At 41.1% G+C, this 17,535-nt stretch overlaps 1 long non-coding RNA gene across 1 annotated transcript in view; it reads right to left on the bottom strand.

Moving 5' to 3' along the window:
• Positions 1-17,535, bottom strand: part of LOC119241210 (uncharacterized) — a 62,419-nt gene that overhangs the window by 15,051 nt on the left and 29,833 nt on the right. Inside the window, exons 3-4 of the long non-coding RNA XR_005124266.2 lie at positions 1,717-1,905; positions 11-116 (exon numbers count right to left, since the gene is read on the bottom strand). This is a non-coding gene — a long non-coding RNA (uncharacterized LOC119241210). The remainder of the gene's footprint in view (positions 1-10; positions 117-1,716; positions 1,906-17,535) is intronic.

Genomic DNA, 17,535 nt, shown 5'->3' with positions numbered 1-17,535 from the left:
CTGAGGTTACCTAGTACTGTTTTCTCTCTCTGGTTTCTTTTTTGTCTTCTTTCTTCTTCTAAGTCAGCCTCTGTTTCTTGTTTCTCAGTTCATATCTTGGTGTCTTCTCCTAGGGACTTAAAATATAACCTGGATTAATGAAAAAACTGCCTGGAGACTTCAGTGAAAGTGAAGGAAGTAATAGAATGGATGCAGATTCTTTTCAGAATGTCTTTAACCAATGACTATGAAATGTATGTCTTAATGAGAAACTTTAAGATAGATGAAGATTATTGGAAGTCAAAATTAATCCGTTATATTCCAGCCTCCTGTACTAACTTGTGCCTTCAGAGAGGGTATTCCATTGCTTGCCTTTTTTCCCCTTGTTAGGAAGATGGAAATACTAGCACTTGGCTAGCTGGTGGGTATGTCAGATGTTTGTAAGCAACACATCATTTAAAGTACCTAGTCTTCACAAATTAGTTTAGATAACCTCCACTCCTTTATATCCCACTTAGAATGTATCATATTCTTGGCCTTGCTATAAGCATTTAATTTTTTTGAAGACATTTCAAATTTAATAGAACCTGAATCCGGGATTTACTTGAATTCCAGACTACTTTCCCCAAGTTCTCTTCCTCTCCTTCTTATCTCTTTAATACTTTTTTTAATTCAGGAAGGAAGTTGAGTTTTCATGCTCAGAATTTCTCAGTATCTTTTCCAGGTGGACTCTTAAGCCAATCTGAGACAAAATAACTACAAACACACACTTAGGATCCTCACTTAGACCTCTTCTCCCTCCCAGTATGGAAATTTGAATGAGTCTTTTCTCTTTTTTGTTGTGTCTGCTTGTCAGAGCTAAGAATGGACATATTTCTGTATTCTGGAGCCAAGTTCTAGAATTTGTATAAGGTGGTACCACTTCTTCCACTGTTCACATAGAGAGGGGCCCCCCAAAGAAGAGGAGAGTAAATCAAAGTTGCCAGATCCAAATTTGACCTTATTTGTCACTTAGTTGTCTTTCTAGGACTTTGATTTCTTATAGTGATAGCCTATACTGCAAAAAGCTGGCCTATTAGAAATCTCTAGAAGGGATGAGCAGGAAAAACACTCCAAAATTTTGAAGTGCCATTAATCAATTTTTAAAAATAAAGGTAAAAGGCAATGAGGGCTAACCAATGTACTCTAACTGCCAATCAAAGTATATAGTAGTTCTGGTCTTAGTTACATTTGATACGGAGTTGTATAACATTAAGCAGATCCCAGCAGATTTAGTAAAAACATTCGTATTGAATTTTCATGGCTACCAATGGGGATATATACTTAGCCTGCAAGCCAAACTTCAATCAGTGTTTTTCTATCCTGGTGTTTTGTGAACAAGCCAAAATTTATACAAAGCCACCCTAAGTGCTGCAATTGCAGAGGGGCCTCCCTCTTGGTGACATTAGAGAGCAGTCCAACTTCACTCAAACAGTCCAAAATTTGGAAGGCATCCAGAAAAACAAATTGAGGAGAAAAATCTAATACACCAGTGTGACTGGAATGTCCTAGCAAGGACAGCTGGGGTAAAGGCTGGGAAGAGAAGCTGTGGGACTAAGACAAGGTTGAGGTTGAAGACAACAGCGAGGCCCAAGAAGGGGGGGCTTCAACATGGGTGCCTCACCTGGCATTGACTTTTATACTAGGATCATGTTAGCATGATACTGGATTCCAATGGGTTCTTTCCATGAAACTCACCTAAAATAGTAGAATTGAAGGCCTCAGAGGTTTAACAGGTCCCTGAAAAATGTATCCATATCTGGGAGATGGAGAAAAAGGTGGTTCTTGCTTTAAAGCATCTGGAAGACAATCTTTATGATCTTGACTTTTCAATAGGGTAGTGGCCATTGTGGAGAGATTTCAGGTCTTCCTAGTGGTGTAATCATCCTGGGAGGGAAGAGGGGTAAGTGGGACTAAGGGCGAGCTTTATCAGGAATCGATTTTAAATTTCACAGGGTGCACCGGTACTGGCCCCAAAGGATAACCTCGAGAGGGTATGGACCACAGGGTGTCTAGGTCTGCCCTATGTCCTTTGGGACCTAAGGTCAGGCCATCCGCTCTGTGGTTTACTCCTCAAGGATGAGCCTGTCAGATGGGGTCAAGAGGGATACTGGGCGCTCTGCTTCTGGATGTTAAAACGCTGCCACCTGCATTACAAAACATGATAGTCACGACGCATGGGACACTTCCATATGGGCAGCATCCATGGCGTGAGCCAGCCGGGTGCCCCTTCCAGTAACACTGCTGAATGGCACAGTGCTGGCCCGTCCAGAGTATCGGTGCATCACTCCTAAAGCCAGCGCTCAGCACTGCATGTTGGCCAGGTGGATACCCTGTAATATAAATGCTCGTTTGGATCCAAAAGGAAAACCATTAAAAACAAAAGAAAGAACTATAATGTTTTTGGGGGGGTCAAAGAAAATAAATAAAAACTTGTTGTAAAGAAAGAATCAGCCTGGTTCCCCTCACTCGCGATGTCTCTTTGCTCCTACCAAAAAGGAGAGCCTATGGGTGCGCAGCCTGCGGAGAAGCTGGGGGATGTTGACAGCACTCTTCCTCCATGTGGCTGGTTGGCTGAGGTCTGCTCAGCTCAACTAGTTATGTGCAGTTCCAGAGTTTCTCTGAGGTCTAAGATATCCTGACCCTGGAAAATTTTATTCAAAGCGTCCTTTGTCTTAGAGGAAAAGAGAAAAAAAAAGAGTTGAGTAGATGTTCCAATCAGAAAAGTATCTCCAGGTGAGAAGTTCAAAATAGGCAGAGAATCTCTTTATGGAACACTGGGCTTCATGACTAGAAGTATAATCCGTTTCCTCTCCTAAATAGGTAGGATTATGGGACACCAGATCAGCTTCCAAGTTCAGGAAGGAACAGACTCCCCAGAACTTTCAGGAGACATTGTCCATTCTTTCCTTCTGCCCATGTCACTTGTCCTTCAACCCTTAATAGAAAGAAAGAAGTAGTTGGGGCTTGGGACATGGATTCTCCTGGAAACATTTCTAGTCCTAGTGTTGGTTTCATTATTTTAATCTGAATATTTTTTATGAATTAAATAGAAGCCAGCATTCTAGGATAAGTTCTCCATTTCTGCAATTCAATCAAGATAGCATTACAAACCCTAAGATAGATGATTTTATTATGGAAGAGTTAGCTGATAATTGAAGCCATCCAAAATTGTAGTGGGAGGCCACGTGGTGTAGATCCTTGGAGGCTGACTCAGAAATCTCTAAAATTGCCTCCACCTCTCAGATTGTGTGTAATTTCACAAATTGTAATTTTGCAATGGTTTCCATCACCGCTGGGGCAGGAAGGATGGAATTTGAGCAGCTGTTTCCCTGACTTTGTACTTTTTTTAAAAAGATTTATTTATTTATACAAGAACCGGGGTACAGACCAGATGTGCGGGAGAGTGAGAGGATTCACCAGAGACAGAGTGGGAAGCAGAACAAGCAGACTGACGAAATACACTGCTGAGGGGAGCAGCCAGGGAGACAGGAGAGATCTGCCATACCATGTGGGATTCTTGCCGGCTAGCCAGCCGGCCGGAATCAAACCTGTGTTGCAGAGGCTGTGAACAGCTTCACAGTGCGGTGCTCAACTGCCTGACTTTGTACTTTGATGGTTGGCTTGGGCAAAGGAATTTTCCCGTGGACTGATGAGTTTCTTTTTTAGTTTCCTTCTAATCTAAACCTTAGGTCCCCTTTATTTCCCACTAGGAGATACATACAATGGGAAGTAGACACTAAGCTAACATTCTCTCTGGTGTTTGTATTATGCCTCTGAGCATGTGGTGGTTACCCTGACCATGTGTCACAATCTAAATATCACCTTTAGGATATTACAAACTTGTCTTTACTCATATGTCACATTCCTTTGCTAATAAGCTAGGAAAATTCCTCAAGCAAGGTTGCAACTCCTTCAATAAACACAAAAGTCTTGGGATTAGTCTACAATTCTAGAACACCTTAAACATAAGAGGAAACTGAGAGAAGGAAGAGACTAGAAACCATAAATGCAAGTGCTGGGTCTGACACAATTGAGTTCAGCTCTGTATACCAACAGTGATTTAACAGTGTGCCCTGAGCCGGCCACGTAATCAAAAGCTCATTTTCTATGACTTTACAATGGAAATAGTACCAACTAATTCATAGGGTGGTTGTATGGAGTGAACAAAGTTACTGATATTAAAGGAAACAGTCAGGGCCTATCCTTAAATAGGCAATTGGTGAAAGTAAGTTAGCCCCATCAGTATGGTCACATAAAAATACACCCCCACCCCTACAGCAGAGGAAATGAATCCTTCAGAGACACATTGAGACTGGAAAAGTGTGCTGGGTAGGTGTTCCCCTTCTCTTAGGAAAACACAAAGGACAATCTGATTCTCAAATTTCTAAAGAAAAGGGAATAAATTAGTTTTAAAAAGCAAGCAAATCATTATTATATATCTATTTTTAAATAATGCCTCCATTCTCGTCTAAGAAACAAGCCCTTAATTTGCTTATTCTTTGCTTTTAATTTCCATATTCATTTAATAACAAAATGAGAGGAACATTAGTGGGAGATAATAAAAGTAGCAATAAAGTTAATGGCAACATTAAAAATACTGTATACATATAAACATAGCAATATTCAAGGCAATTTGAAATATCAAGCAACTCACAAATTAATGGCACATGTAACTGAATCGTAAATTCAGCATCAATGGCCTAGTTATTACACTATTAAAGGAGGGAATATCCTTTTAAAAAGGCCATTCCTATGTGGTCATTGGAGAGCTAAGGCATCATCTCTGAATATAAATAAATGGTGTGATGCTTTGCAGGGCAATGTGGGAATTGGGGTGGGGCTCAGGATACCACAATGGCTAAGGACATGAGCCAGGGCCTGAACCTACCCCGGAAGAGGACTCCCTGGCTCAGCACTGCTCTGGACCTCTGGCCTCTCCTGTGTGGAAGACTCCATGTGTGCATAAAAATAATGGTAACCTCCATGTGCTGACAGTTAAATGATTCTGTAACACACAGGAACCACTGGACCCAACATATGAAAGCAAGGGATAAAAATGAGGTGTCCATTTTACCCCACTCAATTTCATATGTGAAGGACTTGAGATTTAGAAAAACTCTTAGCATTTCCAGAAGTCAAGGAGGTCTCCTGTAAATCTGGACGAAGTAGGCTCTTCAGGAGACCCAACAACCCTAGCACAGCCTACCAAAAACAAGAAGAGAGGGAAAAAAATCCAAACATACTGGAGGGGCTTCCCTGGTAGTGCAGGGGTTAAGTCTCTGGCTATCAAGCTATTGCTACCCACTGCAGCACGAGTTTGATCCCTGCCAGAGAGCTGACCCACATGGTGCAGCAGACCTCTCCTGTCTCACCCACTGCTCCCCTCAGCAGTGTATTTCAGTAGATCTGCCTGTTCTGCTCCCCACTCTCTCTCTGGTGAATCCTCTCACCACCTGCGACTCTGGCCTACACCCCAGATCTTGTATGCATAAATAAATAAAGCTTTCAAAAATATTTATTGGCGGTCCTTTTGCTCACTGTGTGGAAGACTCCTTTGAGACCTAATGGAAGCTATGTCCCTTGAAAAAAACACAAACATCCTCTAGCCCCACCCCCAGACACTATACCCTTTGCAACAGTCTCAGGATACAGTAGGGAAAGACCAGGCCCAGCTTTTTGCTCGAAAGGAATTCAAAAGAAGTGCCAGACAGATCAACCTATTCCAGTCGGGAAATAAAGGATAGAATCCAGGCTGAGGTCCAGGAGTATTGGAAGCCCTGCCTCCAGATTGAATGGGCTGACTTGGATGGGAGTACAGCGAGGCTGGCTGGGAAAGCTGAGGAACAGACAGGTTGTCTCATATAAATACAGCTCAGTAACTATGCTGACATACGCTTAGGTAGACTTGGGTCCAAATTCCAGATTTGTGCATGGAATAGTGCCCCCTGTCATGTAGCCCTTATTTTTCTCAACTATAGAGTTAGGATAGCAAGACCAATCTTGCAAAGTTATATACAGGAGTAGAGATTATGCACATTCATACACATGCAGGCAGAGAGAGAGAGAGAGAGAGAGAGAGAATGAATCTAGTATGGTACTGGTCATATAAAAGTCAATCAATAAAATAAGATCATTATCATGAAACTGTGTACTCATTTAGTAAATATATTTATTAATCACTTACTATGGTATCAAACATGCCAGGTGAAATAGTGTCCTTGAGTTGTCACAGTGTAATGAAAGCTACATATAAGAAACCAACCCCTAAGCCAGTGTGATTTTTGTGGGGATGGAGGTGCCTACATGGTACCATGGAAGCCCCTAGAAGTGACCTGGGAGAGTCACAGATGGCTATCTGGGAGAATTGGCATTAGAGCTGAGGCCTAAAGAATGATAGGGGTTTGCTGGGTCACAGAATGGGGAAAAGAGTACTGGGTAGAGGTGTGGGAGAAAGTACTTGCTGTAAGTCAAAGGCAGAACTTTGGGAGGATATCTTAGGGAACAAGGCTGGTGCATCTAGCCTTGGGAGAGCTTATCAGCCATGATTAGAGTTTAGGCTTCATACAATCCCTGTGCTGGCCAATGAAGAGGAAAGTATTAAATCATGAAAAGACTAGACACAGATGTCACAATAGGCAAACCAAACCAGGTTTGTTTACCTGAAGGATAAAATAGAAAGTCAGCATAATCCATTTAGATTGTAGAGTCAGAATACATTCTCCAAGAGAGACAGAAATAGATGCTTCTGGTCACCAAATTCTGTACTTGGGTTACAGAGCTAACAATGATAATGTGAGTGAGCAAGGATCACATGGGATCCTGTGAGGGTCAACTATCTCCTCCAGGTTTCACTCATGATCATGGTGCTGAACTGTATTGGTGCAGGTTGATCAGAAGGACGGGGTAGGTCCCAGCCGGTACATCTGTCTTCAATCTTGAAGTCACACTCGGTGACGGGACTTGTGCAGGGCCCACCCCTCGGGCAGCAGCCACCTCTATCACCCATGGCTCCCTAGCCCAACACCATCCAGTTCAAGTCAATCCTGAGGTTAGTGCAAAGGAACCTGAAGTCCTTTGGCCTGTGATACTCTTTATGGCCCAAACTTTGTCCTGAGGGCACTAAGCAGCCACTGAGGGAGTAGGTTGGATTTGTAAAGACAAGACAAAACATTGAAAGAAGGACAATGAGATCTAAGGGCAGAATCCACTGTAGAAAAGCAGGTGAGAAGGCCCTGGCTAGTGTCGGCAGAGATGAAAAGGGAGCAGTAGACAGAATGGAGATCAGCTTGGGGTGGAATGGGCAGGATTTGTGAATGATTAGTGTGTAGCACTGACATAAGAATTTGTGTTTTAGAAGAAGTAGCTAGTTAGTTGAGATGGCCTATTATTTTCCTTTTTTTTTTTTATTTAAAGCACTTTTTTTTTTAGATTTATTTATTTATTTATATAAGCACTGGGTACAGTCAGATGTGTGGGAGGGTGAGAGAATTCACCAGAGCCAGAGCGGAGAGTAGAACAGGCAGAGTGATGAAGTACACTGCTGAGGGGAGCAGCAGGCAGCAGGAGAGGTCTGTCTCGCCATGAGGGACCCTAGCCCAGGGGCCGGGGATCAAACTGGTGCTGCAGAGGTTGCAGGCAGCTTTCTAACCCATCTCTCAACCACTGTGCCACCGGGGAGGCCCCCTATTTTCCTTTTGCTACTGCATAAAACTATACACTTCATGGCTTAGAACAATGTACACATATTCTCTTATAGTCCGGATGTCAGAAATCCAAAATCAAGTGTCACTGGGCTAAAGTCAAAGTATCAGCTTTTCTAGCTTGTAGAGGTCACCTATATCCCTTGGCTAGTAGCCCCCTCCTTCCAAGTGTATCACTACAACCTCTGCCTCCAGCATTACACTGTATTCTCTGACAAACTCCTCCTTCATTAATCAGGTAAGAAATGTCATGATTACATCAGTTCATGCAGGCAATCCGATATAGACTCTCCATCTCAACATCTCTAAATTACACATCTACAAAGTCTTTTTTCCCATGTAAGGTAACATTTATGTTTTCTGGCTATTAGGAATGGACACTCTGCAGGGGCAATTTTTCAATGAAACATAGAAGGTGTTCTTCATTTCCGAGAGTAACAGGTGCACCACATCTTGGTACCTCCCAGTGGGAGACTGTGAGCTTGACCCTCTGCAGGATGACTTCATGGCACCCGCAGCTCCATCACTTACATGTTCAGCTTCTTTAGAACATTTCTCACAGGGTGAGATAAGAACCCAAAGAAATCAGACCAAGAATCTCATTTTCAGGTAAGAAAATCCAATGTCAGAATGGTGACTAGAGGTCAAATTATGTTATAGAAGTCTGATTGATGTTGTCAAAGCATTCTTTGCATCATTAACTGATCCATAAACTGATCCATAAACTCTGAGGAGCACACCTTAAATATAAAGTGAAATATACCTCAAATGTTTGTTTCAAGAAAAGCAAAGGAATTGCTGAGGTTAACCAATTCTACTAGAAATCCCCACTTGTAATATTTTTTTAAAGATTTATTTATTTATTTATTTATTTATTCATTCATTCATTCATTCATTCATTCATTCATTCATTCAAGCACTGGGTAGTCAGAGGTATGGGAGGGTAAGAGAATTCACCAGAGCCAGAGCAGGGAGCAGAACAAGCAGACAAATGAAATACACTGCTGAGAGGAGCAGCGGGTGCTGCAGGAGAACTCTGGTGGTCGGGGATCAAACCAATGCTGCAGAGGCTACTGGCAGCTTTGCAGCCCAGCGCTCAACCACTGCGCCACCGGGGAGGCCCTCCTACTTGTAATATTGAGACCCTTTGTCAGAGACTCTTTTCCAATCCCTTTTTTTTTTGCTTTGTGACTAGAGGACAGTTAGTAAAGGTGGAGAGAAGGTCTTTATAAATAGATCGTAATTATGAATAGTCTCAGTAAATTTTTAAACATATCCTTACTTTCTAGAATCAATTCAAAATTAGTCGTCTTGCATGGACCTGACTGCTTACTTGGGGGCACTGGGGAGCCTTCCAGGTCAGGTGCTAATGGTGGATGAGCTAACAAGGGGTCCTTGGCACTGGGTGGGCCTCTGGATTGGCTCCCCAGTGAGACAATCCATGCACAGCCTTTGCATCCCAAGAGGGGCTCCAGGGTACAGAAGCAGCTATCAGCAGCCACTCACATTTGAACGTGGAGGGGGTGTTCTGAACCTTGGGCAATAATAACTGGAGTTCCTAGGGCCACAGTTCTGCAAGATGGAGGGACTCAGAGTTTTCAGGAGTCATGATTAGTCACCAGCAGCTTGAGTTTCCTTGGGCCAGGGAGTTAAGCAAGGAGAGGTAGGAGAGGGAGGAAGAGGAGGAAGAGGACAAAAAGTAAGTATTAACACAACTGAAGTGCAAATTGACCATTTCTTAGCATCACAATCTAGTTGGCAAACGTGGAAGAAAGGTTCTTTTGTAATTAGAAAAATCAGCAGGTTTAGTCACACACTTATGGAGACCTATTTTTGCTTGAATTAGGTCAGTCTTCGTTAAATGCCTCTCTAGAAATAGGCGAGGTCGGACTCCCCACGGGTGGTTTGTGCCCTGTGCAGGGATGACTCACAGTGGGTAGCTCATTTTGTGAGATGTGCAGATGGCTGGGAGCGGCGGATCCAGTCTCCCTGCCAACTCCCTAGACACTGAAGGCCCCACCTCTACCATCTTTACTGGGGGCCATGCAAATGGTTCCACAGTGTGGGTACTGGTGATTCTGAGCTGATGCTCATGCCAGAGAGGAGCATGAAGGCTCCCTGGCCCTCTCCTGACTGTGCCAGGAATTCTCTTAATTGTATACTTGTAGCTGGCAAGTCCTGGCATCTCTATAGAATGGGGAGGTCTCCCCAGTAAAATAACAGCTGTAGTTGGATCCCTGGAGCAGGGGACCAACTTGTTTCTGTTGGGAGGAAATGATATCCTGAACAAACTCCACAAATAGGTTTTATGGACTCCACCCCCACTCCAGACCAAAGATATCCAAAACACTAAGAACTATAAATCCCAGAGCCTTCCTGGTGGCACAGGGGTTAAAGACAGAGCTATCAAGCTATTGCCAAACACTGCAGCATGAATTCAATTCCTTGCTGGCCAGGGACCTGACCCGCCTGGTACAGCAGACCTCTCCTGTCTCGCCCCCTGCTCCTCTCAGCAGTGTATTTCAGTAGATCTGCCTGTCTCTGGTGAATCCTCTCACCCCCTGCCGCATACCTCTGTCCTGCACCCTAGCTCTTGTATGCATAATTAAATCTTTAAAAAAAAAAAAAAAAAGAACTACAAATCCCATAATGTCATCATCACCTAAGGGAGGATTGCTAGGACCTGGGGGTGGAGTTAAGCAGCTAGCTTTGGTATAAAACCAAACATGTGGGCTGTAGGGGTCTCTTGGTTTTCCCCCAGCTCTCAGTGCGCTATTAGAAATTCTAGCTCAGGGGAACTGGTAGGATGCTTTCACCAGTTTATCTCCCTCTCTTTCTCTCTGAGTTATTCATTTTGTCATTTCCTCTTCTTTTGTAAATAAACCCTTTATTAACCTTTTTGTGTGTGTCTGTAATTGAGTCTTATTATAAGTCCCTTTGAGATGCATGGGTGAGGCCCCACAGTCAGGCAACCCATTTCATCTAGAGGTTTCCCCATAAGTAACATTGCCTTCTCCCTGGGCTGTCCTGGTTTGCAATATGAAAATCCTGCATCCTGGAAATCCCCTTTGCCTGGGCAAAGTAATCATTACCATTCAAAGCTTCTTCATAAAGGGTAAGCTTCACAAATCTGTATTTAAAAGGCATTCCCCGCTCTCCACAGTGAACATACAGAAAAATTATTGCATGAGAAAATGTTCAAAATGAAAGGGATATTAGTAACTATCATTTTTAGTCATTCTCAAACTTTAACACCACATCAGACTGCCCCCAACCCTGCTATTTACTGAAAATGCAGTTTCTTGGGTTCTGCCTCCAGAAATTTTGATCCAGCAGGTCTTGGAGGGGGATCCATATTTTTCCATTCTATAAGCACTCTGGAGGATTTGACCTTGCAAGTGGTCCAAGAAGTCATGTTTGAGAAACAGGGATTTAATATCAATCCCTCATCTTAGTGATAAGAACCCTGGGCTTCCTGGGGTCACACTATGCCAATGCAACCTCACCTAAAATAAAACCTCAAATATACACTCTCTTCCTGGTCCGAAATTATTTTTACAGTTAATAATACACAGCAATGTATAGAGGGAGAAAATTATTCTCTGAGGTCAAATTGAGGATTAAGCAGGAAAGAAGAGACTGGGTATAAAGAGGTCTCAGGGTAGCTGCTTCTTCAACACCACCACTCCACTCTCCAGGTCGGGCCTGTTTATACAGGGGGTAGAGAGGGCGGGGTTTTCTCAGCAAAGGAGGCTTCATTAAGACAAGCAGAAGGTGGAAACAAAGAACCCATTTTCCTGTACCATTTTGGGGGGTGCATATGGTAATCTTCAGACAGGGCAATATGCATACTTACCTTGTGACCCTGGTGGTTAATTTGTGTGTGTGAAAAATGCAAGAAGTTAGGAGATAAAAGATCTTATCATAAGGAAAATACCTTTTTTGGTCCAAAGACCAGAGTGGGACTTCTGGCTTCAGGAGGGGAATCCCATTATGGCCCAGGGATGAGGACAGACTCTCTGCAGCAGTTCTACATTCCCTGGCTCTGCCTCTGCTTTCTGAATGCCCATGTTTTGTTAATATTTGGTTTCCTTTCACTTACAGCATTTGGAGGCCACAAGGCCCTTTCTTTTTGCAAAAGTCTATTACATTGTCCTTCCAGAAAGTATCATCTGAGAAAAATTTTGACAAAAAATGGAAAACTGAGACTCACTGGATGTAGTCTTATTACAGGGTTTGACTTTTTTTTTTTTTTTTTTTTGAGAGTAGCGTAGGTCAATTTCAAAGAAAAAGAATCCATGAGGTTTTGTTTTTCTTCTTGAGGAAAGTCTTAGAAGCACCAGCAGTTTTGAACCACTTTCCTATATGAATTTCTGAGACCTCACAAGGACTCAGCTGAGATAAGGGATATTAATTACAAAGGCATTTGGGATTAAACACACACACCAGAAAAAAAAAAATTCCCTTAATTCAATCTTCAAATTTGCACTCTATGGCATTGCACCAGGGCATTTCATGTCAGTGTACCTCATCTCTGATTTGCCCACACCAGGTAGAACCAATCCTTAAATATCAAAGGTAAACTTAAGGGAGCAGTTTTTAAAACTGGTTCTGACTAAGACAGTGGCAATTTGGGATGAACCCAATTTCATGATATTTTATTGCCCCTCTGTGTATATTTCATCTCTTGCTCATAGACCTGTATTCCAGAGCTACCTAAGTTAAATTCAACATTTTTGAATTTCTCAAATATTTGAAGAGAGTTATCACAACCGACCCAGATTAAACATCCCTAATTTATTCAGGTGTCCTCTTAGCAAATGCCTCCTCTAGCTGTGATCCAGAATATTATTGTCTTCTTAAAGACTGTCAGGCAAAAATGAACCCTGTTCCTGAGTATTCTCCTGCGGCCTCTCACCAGCATCCATCATTAGAACAGGGTGGGAAAGGTAAAAAGGAGGTGATATATCTCACTTGGAGGTTTGAAGATTTCTAAGACTAAAAAGAGTTTGTGAAAAGGGAACAATCCAGATGATGGAGGGAGAAAACACTTATGCCTTCCTCCTTTGAGGAATAGACTGAGATTGTTTTAATAGAGGGGACAATAAATTCAAGTCACATGAAGATGTAAAGATAATCCACTCTGATCATTGGTATGACCAACTTCCTCCAAGCTGGATTGCACATGATTCAAACACATGCAGACTATTTTTTCAATAACACTATTTATGAACTGAGCTTTCATATTCTTTTTATCTTACAGTTATAGGAAGATAAATTTAACATATCATGTAGTGCATCCACTTACAGTTATGACTCAATGGTTGTAGGATACGCATAGAATTGTGCAATTATCACAATCCATTTAAGAACATCTTCATCAGCCCCAAAACATAATTTTAAACATTATTCCAATCAATTCATTTCCAAATTATTGTCATTTATTCACAAAACATTCATTCTATGTGGTGAGACCCTTGAGGTATTGGGTGTTATAGGAACTCAATATGGAAGAATAAGAAAAAAAACAAAATGGAACAATGAACCTCATAGAGCAAATGCCATTGTTTTAATGATATTCATATGCCACACATTTCAGTGTTGTATATTGTAGCTAAAGACTGCATTGGTTGGGATCAAATCCTGGTTCTTACTGACCTTAGGGGATCTATTCCACCTATAAAATGAGAAAAATAATTGCTCCTGCCTCATATGGATTAACATATAAAGCATTTAGAACAGAGCTTGGTTCCACACCAGTGCCTGTTAATCTTATTATCATTTATGTAATTTATTATTTTACAGAAGACTTCTACCAGGTTCCTTCCACCAGGATAACCCTTCACGATGATATGGAGCATGAGATTTTATATTTGGGCATCAAATCTTCTAGTGGCTCACTAGGTATTGAGTGGCTCACTAGGTATTGAGAGTCATGGTTGTAAATAAAGTCCCCAGGAAATGAGGAATAGTCTTATATAATGAATAGAAAGGGGAAGGGGGGAAAGCCTGGAGAGATAACTTAGTCACCCAAGTTCACATAGCTATGGAATTTGCAGTTCTTGGCTTAAAAATAAGTTCTTGTCCCTCTTATTCCAGTTTTTCAGAGCCCAAAATGCCACCTAGTACACAATAGTTACCTAAAATATATTATAACACTGGAACTATTTTACACTAAAAATGTTTTATGGAAAAAAAAGAATGATTCACTTAGAATGTACCAGAGTGACCAAAGAGAATCATTGACCTTCTTGAGCTTCCCACACTGCAGCATGCCTAAGTCTATAAGCACACTTTTATTTACTTAGAAAATCTTTCCCAACTACGTTTTGTCTACTCCCCTACTTAATCTTCAGGAAGAAAAGCAGCAGGAAATAACCCAATGAGTCGAGTAAGGGTACAGTGCCTTTACCACATATCCCCATAAAACCCTGTCACTTTCCCATTGTCGCCATAGCAGAGAATCACACCAAATTATCATTTGTCCACCCTATGAGAATGTAAGCAGTACAAGGGGCTAAAATGGTGTTCATGGGGCCTTCCTGGTGGTGCAAGGGGTTAAGCACTGAACTATGAAGCAATCCGCAGCCTCTGCAGCACGAGTTCGATCCCTAGCCCACCAGGGAGCAACCCACATGGCACAGCAGAACTTTCCTGACTTGCACGCTGCTCCCCTCAGCAGTATACTTCAGTCAATTTGCCTGTTCTGTTCCCCATTGTCTGTTCGCCTCTGGTGGATCCTCTCACCACCAACCCCCCCCCCCCGCATCTCTGGCCTGTACCCCAGCTCTTGTGTGCATAAATAAATCTTTTAAAAAAAATTGTGCTCATGTTTTAACATAGTTTATACTTAGCACAACCTTGGCCATGCACATAGTAATGTTCAGATGAACATTATAAATTGGGCAGTCATTGATGATCACATCCCAGTATACTTCCCCCACTGCCTTATTCTTTCAAGAACAGTATTCTCCCTACACTAATATTTTTTAAGATGACTACTAGGTCTGAGAAAATATTTCCCAACTGATTGTGCAGCCAGCCGTGGCCAGTGACCAAGTCAATGCAAGCAAAGTGATATGAGATACTGCCATAGACAGAAGTGCTTGCTATCCATCTATTTTCCCTGTTTGGGAGTGTGGGGTGGGTTTGAAGGTACTTGTGTTACTAATAAGACAGACTGAAATATGTGGAAACAGCGAACCACCTTGGTTCAGCACCAAGATAAAAGGGACCTAGTTTTCTGGATGTGGGATAGAACTGTCTGACCTACCTGGACTGGCTACCTGACTTTGGACTGTTAAGAGAGGAATACAACTTGGCTCACTTCCTCTGTTTTGGGGCCTCTTTGTAACCTTTACTTAAGTCATGCCTTAACTAAAATAAAAGACAAAACAAAGCCTGAGGATTCAAACATTTCTGGGGGAGATAACAATTATCAGAACTCCTGAAACTCTTGGCACTAGGACTACCTCAACTCTACTTCTTGCTAGGAAGAGCTATATTTAGTAAAGGGAGTCCTGGTACCAGAGGGAACGTAATAGGACTACATCTGGACCTAAGAATAACAGTGCTCTTGACTACAAATCCAGGTGCCAGCAAATCTGGGAAGAACTTCATGGTACTGCAGAGTCCTGATGCATTGACAGATACACCACTAATACCTGACCACTCAGAACTGGGCCTCCATTCAAGGCAACCCTAGCACACTGCACCATCAGCATGACTGCTTTTCTCTCCCTTGCTGATTCCATCTGGGTCTTTCCACTTCTTTTTCTGCTGAACTCTGACTCTCCTATATCTCTAGTTCTAAGGCTCAAGAAAAAAAAAGTTGTATTAATGCAATTCAATCTGCACTGGATGGGCCACTAGCTTGACTACAGAATGGCTGCTGTTATGTAAGATGTCCTCCATGTACCACCTAGCTGTGGCCAAATTGAGATTAGGCATCTTATGGTACAGCATGTGGCCATGTCAATGTAGGAATCTGCCAGAGATTTTATCCTCAGGAGGAGCATGTTCATTTTCTACTGCTGCTATCACAAACTATGAAAAATGTGGTGCTTTAGACCAACACAAATTTATCTTATACTTCTATAAAACAAACTCAACATGCATCTCACTAGACTGCTGTCAATATGTCAGCATGATGAATTTCTTTCTGGAGGCTATAGAAATGAGGCAATTTCTTGTCTTTTCTAGCTTCTAGAAGTCTCCCACATTCTTTGGCTTATGGCCCCCTTGTCTATCTTCTAAGTCAATATCTGTCTGATTTTCTCATGTGCCTCCTCTTCCACAGTTACGGGTTCTATGATTACAGTGGACCCACCAGGATAATCCAAATCAAAGGTTAGTTGATTAGCAACTAACTTTGCCTAAAATCTGACACATCAACAGCTTCTGAGGATTAGGACATGGGCATCCCTGGAGGGTCATTATTCTGCCTACTATAAAAGGCTGCCTCTCATGGTGATTTTTCTCCTATTTTTTTTGTAGGACAAACTTTTGTATTAATTTTTTTATGGCATTGAGTTCAGAGTCAAAGTTTGTCTTCCCCATACCTATTCGGATTTTTCAGGACCATTAAAAAAGAAAAAAAAAAAAAAGACTACACTCTCTCCTGCAAATTATACTGTATGTCAGCAGGGCAAAGAATAGTTGACCATGTATATGTAGGTCTATTTCTGGAGTCTTTATAATATTCCATTATTCCGTATGTCCATATTTATACTGTCACCATTCTGGGTTTTTTTTGTTATCATTCTGTTTTGAATAAAGTTTTATAATAAACTTTAATGGTAGGTAGTGTGAGATTCCCAACTTTTTCTGTTCAAAATTATTTTGGATATTCTAGGTGCTTTGTATTTCCACATAAATATTAGAATCAGTTTGTCACTTTCCTTATCAATTGTCTATTATGATTTTGATTGCAATAAATCCTTTTATGCACTGCTGGAATGATTTTATAAATTTCAGGGGTTTATTTCAGTTTTCTAATAAAACATGGATTTTTACACTTATGTTCATGAGAAATACTGGTTTATAGGTTTTTTTTTGGTAATATTTTCTAATAAGAGTAATGCCAGCCTTATAAGATGAATGGGAAGTATTCTTACCTCCACTATTTTCTGAAAAGGTTTATAGAGGATTCATATTCTCTCCCTTAAAGTAAAATGAGTATCTTACAAAAAGTACATAGTTGAACCTTACTCTCCTTTTTTCTTTTAAAATTAAATCCGACAATATTTGTGTTTTAGTTAGAATATATAATTATACTCAATGTAATAAATAATCTATTATCTTCCTATTTGTCTCATTGATTCTTTGTCCCTTGTGTCTTATTTTCTGTCTTTTAAAGATTAAGTATATAGATTGTGCTACTCTATTTAATTTCCGGTCTTGCCTTAAAAGCAATATTTTTTTTAAAAAATTAATGGTTGTGCTAATGTTAGCAAAATGCACCTTCAACCTTTCACAATTCATTTTCTAATTACATTGTATTATTTCGTGTATAGCCCTATATGATAGAAGTCTATTTTCGGTCCCATTCTTCTACCATTTTTATAATGTAATTTATTTCTACTTCTGTTACAAATGCCATGAAATAATCTATTTTTAAAGAGTTGACTATTTTTTTGTCAATTATCTTTTAATGAATGTTGAAAATGAGGGGGAAAAGCTAAGTTTACTCATTTAACTCTTGTGGGGTCTTTTTTTCTTTTGTATAAATTTGTATCTACCTTTTATTCTCCTTATTTGTGAAGAATTTCCTACTACTTCCTATCATGCATGCCTGCTGGTGACAAATTCAGCT

The sequence above is a fragment of the Talpa occidentalis genome, unplaced genomic scaffold (genome assembly GCF_014898055.3).
Source record: "Talpa occidentalis isolate TD23 unplaced genomic scaffold, MPIMG_talOcc4v2.1 talOcc4.12, whole genome shotgun sequence".
NCBI classification, from domain to species: Eukaryota; Metazoa; Chordata; class Mammalia; order Eulipotyphla; family Talpidae; genus Talpa; species Talpa occidentalis.
The sequence above is the reverse complement of the archived record's forward strand: the minus strand, read 5'-3'. Positions and strand labels throughout refer to the sequence as shown.